This window comes from Adiantum capillus-veneris, chromosome 24 (genome assembly GCF_014529385.1).
Source record: "Adiantum capillus-veneris isolate H3 chromosome 24, ASM1452938v2, whole genome shotgun sequence".
NCBI classification, from domain to species: Eukaryota; Viridiplantae; Streptophyta; class Polypodiopsida; order Polypodiales; family Pteridaceae; genus Adiantum; species Adiantum capillus-veneris.
The window spans coordinates 143,240,419-143,247,442 of record NC_140954.1 but is presented as its reverse complement, the minus strand read 5'-3'; the positions used below and the strand labels follow the sequence as shown (position 1 = coordinate 143,247,442).

Sequence of the window (7,024 nt, the reverse complement as noted above, 5' to 3'; positions counted from 1 at the left end):
TTTGTATGTAATGATAGCTTCTTTTAAGGTCTATTCTACTAAAGTAGGTAGATCCTTGCAGATTATCAAACAAATTCTCAATCCTTGGGACTAGAAATCTGTTCTTTGCTGTCAAATTGTTTAGTGCATGATAGTCTACACATATTCTGTATGTACCATCCTTTTTGTGTACTAACAAGACAGGATAATTTTTTTGGCAAAGAGCTAGGTCTTATCGTTCCCTTTTTCACAAGTTCATTGACTTGTAACATAATCTCCTCTTGTTGAGCTGGTCAGACTCGATAAGGAGGTTTGTTAGGAGGAGAGCTTCCTGGTATGAGCTCAATCCTATGATCATCCCCCCTTTAAGGAGGTAAGTTTCTTGGGATGTCATCAATAAAAAGGTCAGCATGTTTATTTAGAAATGAATAGAAATCACTTTCTACTTTTAACGAACCATTAAAAGAGACAACATTATTCCTAGGCAAAGCTACATGGAACGGGAACGGGAACTCGGGGGGGGGGGGGGGGGGGGGGGGGGAGGGGGGGGAGAGATGGAGGCCAGAATGGTAAACCTAAAATATTGTTAAATTAAGTTGGATTCAATATATATGTTAGTAGAGAGCCACACACACCCATTAGTCCAAGTAGAATCCTATTTATACATGCTTTTCAATAATGCCTAAGGCTTACACAAGGGAGGGATGCCAAATGGAGCTTAAGACTCGAGATTGAGTCTTGAGGCAGGGATGGAGCTTGTGCCTTGAGGCTTGAACTTCAATGAAGGCTTGGAACCTTGAGGCCCAAGGGAGAGAAAGAGAGAAGGTGAGGTTGAGAGTGATGGAGCTTGTGCCTTGAGGCTTGAACTTCAATGAAGGCTTGGAGCCTTGAGGCCCAAGGGAGAGAAAGAGAGAAGGTGAGGTTGAGAGTGATGGAGCTTGAGGCTCAGAGCCTTGAGACTTGAACTTTGAAGCTTTGAGGGAGAGAGCCTTGAGGGAGAAGGTGAAGTTGAGAGATTGAGAGAGAGGGTTTAAAGCCCCCCTTTATATAGGAGAGGATGGGAAAGACACCCCCTCCCCAATGTTCAAAAGAGGTCCCCCAAACATCCATTGTTCAAACTTGGGCATTCCAGACAGTCCCGTTCCGCTTGCGATTCCATGTCTTGTTCTGGTTATACATGGGAAGAGAACGGCGTTCTGTTCCTGTTTCATTCCAGGAAAGGGCTTGGCTTGGGAATGTGTTCCAAGAATGGGAATTTGGAAGGCCTTGTTCCACCCGTTCCCTGTTACTCTATTCTTAGGAGCATCCTTGACAAATATCATGTAAGAAAAGGTAGAACTCTTTATTGATTTGTCGAAGTAGTCACGAGATACAATGGGGATGGTGTGCCCCTTCTCATTGAATTGCAAAGTGATATTTCTACTCTCTTGCATGGGAGGTTTATGGACCACATCCCTTATCCCACATACCTTTAGGTCGGCATGTGTGGATAATAACACCTTGGCTCCCATTCCCACCCTTTAATTAGCCATACTGCCCATTTTTTAAGGCTTTCATGATTTGTTTCAGATTATTTTGGCATCCTCGTGAGCAATAAACTACCTTCCCCTCTCCAAAGCGATGCTTCAAACTCCTAGAAGGAACGGACGCCAACGCTGGCTGACATCCGCATCTCAGCATCAGAGCTTTCCTTGCCATGACTCACCGTAGTGATGCTCAATCAAGCCCATGATGGTCTCCCACACACAAGTTGCATGCGAAATGCTTCAACACAGTCGCGTAGGCTAACCAATGGCAGCTAGCTGCTCAAATAGGACCCATTTTCATCCCATAAAATCCCGGATGAATCTTTATCAAATTTGGATGCCACTTTTGAAAAATGCATTCAAATTATTGAATTTCCTAGTTCACGAACACATTCCTTTGCCCATTATACCTAATTAGCCCTTCTACTATTTTTCTATCTCACTAGAATGGAAAATTCTAGAGAGAGAAAATGTATTTAAGTAAACCAAAAATGAAATTTGGTGACACCTCTTGAGAAACACGCAACTCACTCCTCTCTATGGGACGGAAACACAAGTACAAGAGGATTCTTGGGGATGAAAACATAGCCAAACCACCACCTCTCCTGATCCCAAAAACATCGGTGTAAGGGGGTTCCCTCATGTAAGAAACATGGCCCAAAGCCACCCGCTACAAGAAAACCAAAGAATCTATACACACTTCTACTCAAGAGTGAGAAAAGCACGAAAAGCCTCCATGTCTATAGGAAGACATTGTTGTGGAGTGTTGTGCTTGTTGTCTCTCTCTTGACATTTCAAAAATCTCGTCTACAAGATAGACAGTCGTATTGATATTTTCTCTCACAACGGTGTCATCTACCGTCTAGTCGGATGTACCTACTTTAGGGTCAAGATCTGAAAGTGGCTGAAGTGAAGTCTAGCCACTTTAGAGGACATCATCCTGTTGGACAGAGATACTTTCATTCCTATTTTTCTTTTCACGAGAGCTAGCCTCTAGGACCATCGGTCGGACTCCTCTTGCTTTTTTTTCTACATCTTTTGTGTGAGGATATTACTTTAGCTCCCTACAAGACCATATGCTAGGACCCAAAGTTTCCTATAAAATTGGTTTTCTAGCTACCTGCTTGTTTTGGTTGCTAAACATATTGAGGCAAATGGGTATTTTTGGCATACCATTTAGGTGCTTAGGATAAAGACCAAGACATCTATGCCATTTATAAAGGTGGCTACTACCCCTTCCACATAGTTTTTAGATTCCATCACGTTGAGTGGAAAGGAGTGTTGCACTTGAAGAGGATCGTGGTTACGGGCTAACCGAACCAGTGCCTTAGATGTCATGAGATGGGACATTTTGTCAAGATATTCTAAAAGGCGACAACACAGATAGACTGGTCGTAGGGAGGGACAACTCTCACAACCACGGCCACCCCAACACATATCTGCACAATAGCAAGACCTTGTGAGGCAACTTGATAGAGATTAGAGAAGTCAAAGTCAACAATAGAGTGTGCAACAACAACACCATGTTGATCAGACACAAAGACAAAGGCAGAGATAGGCATGTAGACAAGGCCAAGCACAACCTATCCTTGTTTAAAGATAGGTAGTGAGAGAGAGGTTGGATGAGGCAAAACAATCCCTAGACATACCTCATGAGGAGAGGTTACCATATCAGAATCGAGAGTATGTTCCAATGAAGAGAGACAACAAACAGAGCTCGAGGATCCAATGAAGCTAGACAAATAAATAGAGCAAGAGGATCGATAGTCGGAGGCAACTCAAGATCAACCTAAGGTGTGCCAAGACAAACCAATTCAATAGCCTTTGGATTCCGTGGAGATCCAGTCAAAGTTATGCGGAACGGGAACGGGAGGATCTGGACCGGACGGGATTGGGGGGAAGGGGTGGGAGGGGGGGGGGGGGGGGGGGGGAGGGCAGGATTGGTCAACTAAAGAAACGCTTGAATAGCTTACAACCCCAAAAATCCCTACAAATCTGCCCCCAAACCTACCCTCAAACAACCCCAAATTTGCACTCGAATATGCCCCTAGACAGCCCCATTGTCTATTCCGCCGTTCCGGACCCCGTTCCACCCAAGTCCCCCCCTCCTCCCTTTTCCGACCACCATTAAGAAACACTTGAATAGCTTAGCCCCAAATCTGTTGCCAAATGACCCCAAAACTGCCTCCGAATCTGCCCTCAAACGGCCAAGATTTGCCCCCACATCAGCCCCAAATCCACCCCCAAAAAGGCCCATTTGCTATTCGACCCCGTTCTCCCCCATTCCGGACCACCATTCCGGTTACAACCCATTTCAGAATGGCGTCCCGTTCCAAGAGCCGGACCCATCCCAACAAACACTATTGGGGGTGAGTAGGAGAGTAACCCTCCTCACTTTGATGACCAACAAATGTCCCAATATCTGAAATCTTTCCTGTTGAGACGACTCAAGGGCAAACCTAGCACAACAATGACTAGAAGCCACATATGTAAGATACTATTGTGGAAAGTTCTTCAGCCACAACCGTTGTAGCTCCCAAGGCCCGTATAATGACATCATGTGTGTGTGTGTGTGTGTGTGTGTTTGGGGGGGGGGGGGCAGGAGAGAGAGAGAGAGAGAGAGAGAGAGAGAGAGAGAGAGAGAGAGAGAGAGAGTTCTGTTTTTTTGGACATTGAGAAGCCTTAAGGTTCAAAAATAAGAGAGTTGAAAACTTGCTTAGTTTTGAAACTTACAAGACTTTTAGATTCTTTAGTGATTCCAAGGAATCAAGAATAGCACCAGTGAGTCTATTGTTGCTGAGATCCTTGCAAGCTTGGAAAAGAAGATAGTAAGAGTCACAAACTTTCAAAAACGACTATAAACTAACGTTCAACGCAACTTTCCAAGAGTCTAGAGCAATCCTAAACTCTATTTCAAGTACCCAATTCTCCACAAGAAAGTAGCCAACATACAGAGTTTCAAGGAAAAGTAGAGAACTCAGATCGGGAATTTCTCCTTGTAAATTATTCCCGTCGAGATATCTGCAAGACAAAGATATACAGTACAACAAAGACTATTGATGTTATTACCATGAAGAACTGCAGATATGGACAGTACAGAAAAGTTTGCAAAAGAAAATCGGGTGTTTTCATTTAGTAGTATAATATAATTCACATTCCAAGCCCTCTTAATTACTCTTCAAAAACAAGAATAAAAAAGTATGTGTTAGAATACGCACATTTCAGTGAGTGTGGGAAGTGAGTTGATAGCTGCAGGAATTTCACCACCCGTACCATACTTTGATAACATTCTTGAAGACACAAACCAAAAGATATGTATGGTGTAATTTAAGTAAGTTACAGCCTCACCATTGCGAATTTCAAACCAAAAGGACTCTCATGTACCCTTACAATGTTGTGATTCCAGAATCCCCTGAACAATTCAACCAAGGGTATCCATAACCAACTGGAAGGCATGGATCGTCAGTGGAGCTAGTTAGGCCGAGACTAGCTTTTATGTCCTCAATTGCACTCATTGCTCACAAAAAAATTTGCAATAAAGCTCCTTGCTCGGACGTACCATCTCAAATTAATAACAAAACGTGTTCACGTCACTTTGACGTATATGATTTTCAAACATGTATTTTCATGTTTGTATCATTGTGAGAATGGACCTTGTTTACGTTATTAAGCAAAAAAAAAAAGTTTACCTTACAATGCTGCCAAATGGCATTTGCACATGACCATGCACCATAGATTGATTGATTGTTTGTCTTGTCTACGACTTCCTATTTGGGAAAATACTAAAGTTGTAGAATCCAGTGTATCTTGAATAACAGCAGTGAAGAAATGTAGTGCCTTCATGAAACCAACAATTATCATAGCGATTTCATGGACGATATAAGAGCGTCATAAACACCTTAAGATAATTGTAGCGCTTAAGATAATTTCACTAAAGCATGCATGATGCTATTAGAATGGACTGGAACGTCAGTCATGTCCGATGAAAGAGAAACTCTTGCGCACACACCTCATTGTTGTACAACCCATTCCACACAAAATAGAAAGTAGGGTGATATTAGAAGGCTAATTGATTGACTGACCAGTACTGGCAGAGGTGAGATTTGTCATTGTTTTTATTTCGAAGACTTCAGCAGCCGCAAGGAAAGGTGGGTAAACAGAAGTAGCAGTGGGAGTAAAAACCACGGGATAGCCATAAGCGGTATTTGCTCCCACGCTTGCAAACACATCTATGTCTCCTTCAGTGTTCTTTAGTTCCTCATTTGCCATGAACGTACGCTCACTGCTGGCTCAATCTCTGCAAAGTAGAATTCGGCAAGATACACAGAATTGGGTTCCAAGTTTGAGTACCACCTCGTGAGATACGGACTACCCATGTGCGTGGTTTGCAAAATCCTGCTGGGCAGCTCATCCCTTTGGCTCACATCAATTGCCAAGGTCGTCGTATTCACCTTGTCTATGGCCGATGCCTTATTGGAGATCCATAGCCGATCCAATGCATCAAAGTTGTACCTAGATTCAAAAAAATTCCCTGTTTAGTTGCTTCCTGATTTATTATAATGTACTAAGCTTAAGAGCAGACCTGGTAAAGGAGACATCTGAGTCCGCCGGTACCCCAGAATCATTATGCCCAAGACAGTTGGCGATGCCATTGGTGAAATTCCAACTCGAACGAGGAAGAAGGCTCCTGCTTCCACAAGACTGTTGGTCAAGCTGTAGGAGTATTTGCTTTGATTGCCATCAAACAAGCGCATGTTAGCCAACAAAGGGTCGGACCCCCCCGTTACTTGTCTCGGTGTCCCCTCATTCATCAGATTTGAATCAGAAACCCACTCTATCCCATTGCCATCGGTGTAGATTGATGCCGAATCAGAACCGCAGTCGATACTCAGAAAGCCTGCATCAACCAAAAGGCAAGCGGAGCTCAAATCCAATGTCACATTCTTGTAAGCTATGCAGCTAAAAGAAATCTGGAGTGTAGCAGGCTTGTGGATGATCTACACACAAGCGGGGGGCATCAGAAATGCATGCAAAAATGAACCAAGCCGAAGAAATGGTGGTTTTGTTAGGCTGTACTCGCAGCAGAGATTACCAGGTTGTTGCGATCGTACAAGGGACCAGAGAAGTATGGCCTGCAGAGCAATGCAGGTAAAGAGAGGACGGCAGGATGATGACTCCATGCAGGCTGCGCCCTGCTATGTGACGTTCTGCAGAGCCTTGGGTTCTCTTCTTGTCTCTTCTTGTCTGAGAAGAAGGGGGGGGAAGGGGGGGGGGGGGGGGGGGGGGGGGGGGGGGGGGCGCTCTGCAACTTGCGACATGGCAGACCGCTTTTGAGAGCAGGCATTTTGACTTCTTTCAACGGATACCTCAATAATTAGTAGATACTAATATATAAGCCTAAGGTCTATTACATTATGAATTTTCTAAGGAAAATTTTAGAGAAAGAACTCAAAACTATTGTATTAGAAAGCGGTTAACTTTTCAGCAATTAGACCATTCTTCTCTCTAAGGTGGCAAAT

General features: G+C 43.7%; 1 pseudogene across 1 annotated transcript; it reads right to left on the bottom strand.

Moving 5' to 3' along the window:
• Window positions 1-4,234: 4,234 nt before the first annotated feature.
• LOC147427280 (putative LRR receptor-like serine/threonine-protein kinase At1g67720) lies at window positions 4,235-6,735 on the bottom strand (annotated as a pseudogene). Its single transcript, XR_015186149.1, has 7 exons — window positions 6,598-6,735; window positions 6,088-6,402; window positions 5,572-6,017; window positions 4,896-5,015; window positions 4,724-4,795; window positions 4,454-4,526; window positions 4,235-4,309 (listed from the first exon to the last, which is right to left on the bottom strand). The product of XR_015186149.1 is annotated as a putative LRR receptor-like serine/threonine-protein kinase At1g67720 (transcript).
• Between the last annotated feature and the right edge of the window lie 289 nt (window positions 6,736-7,024).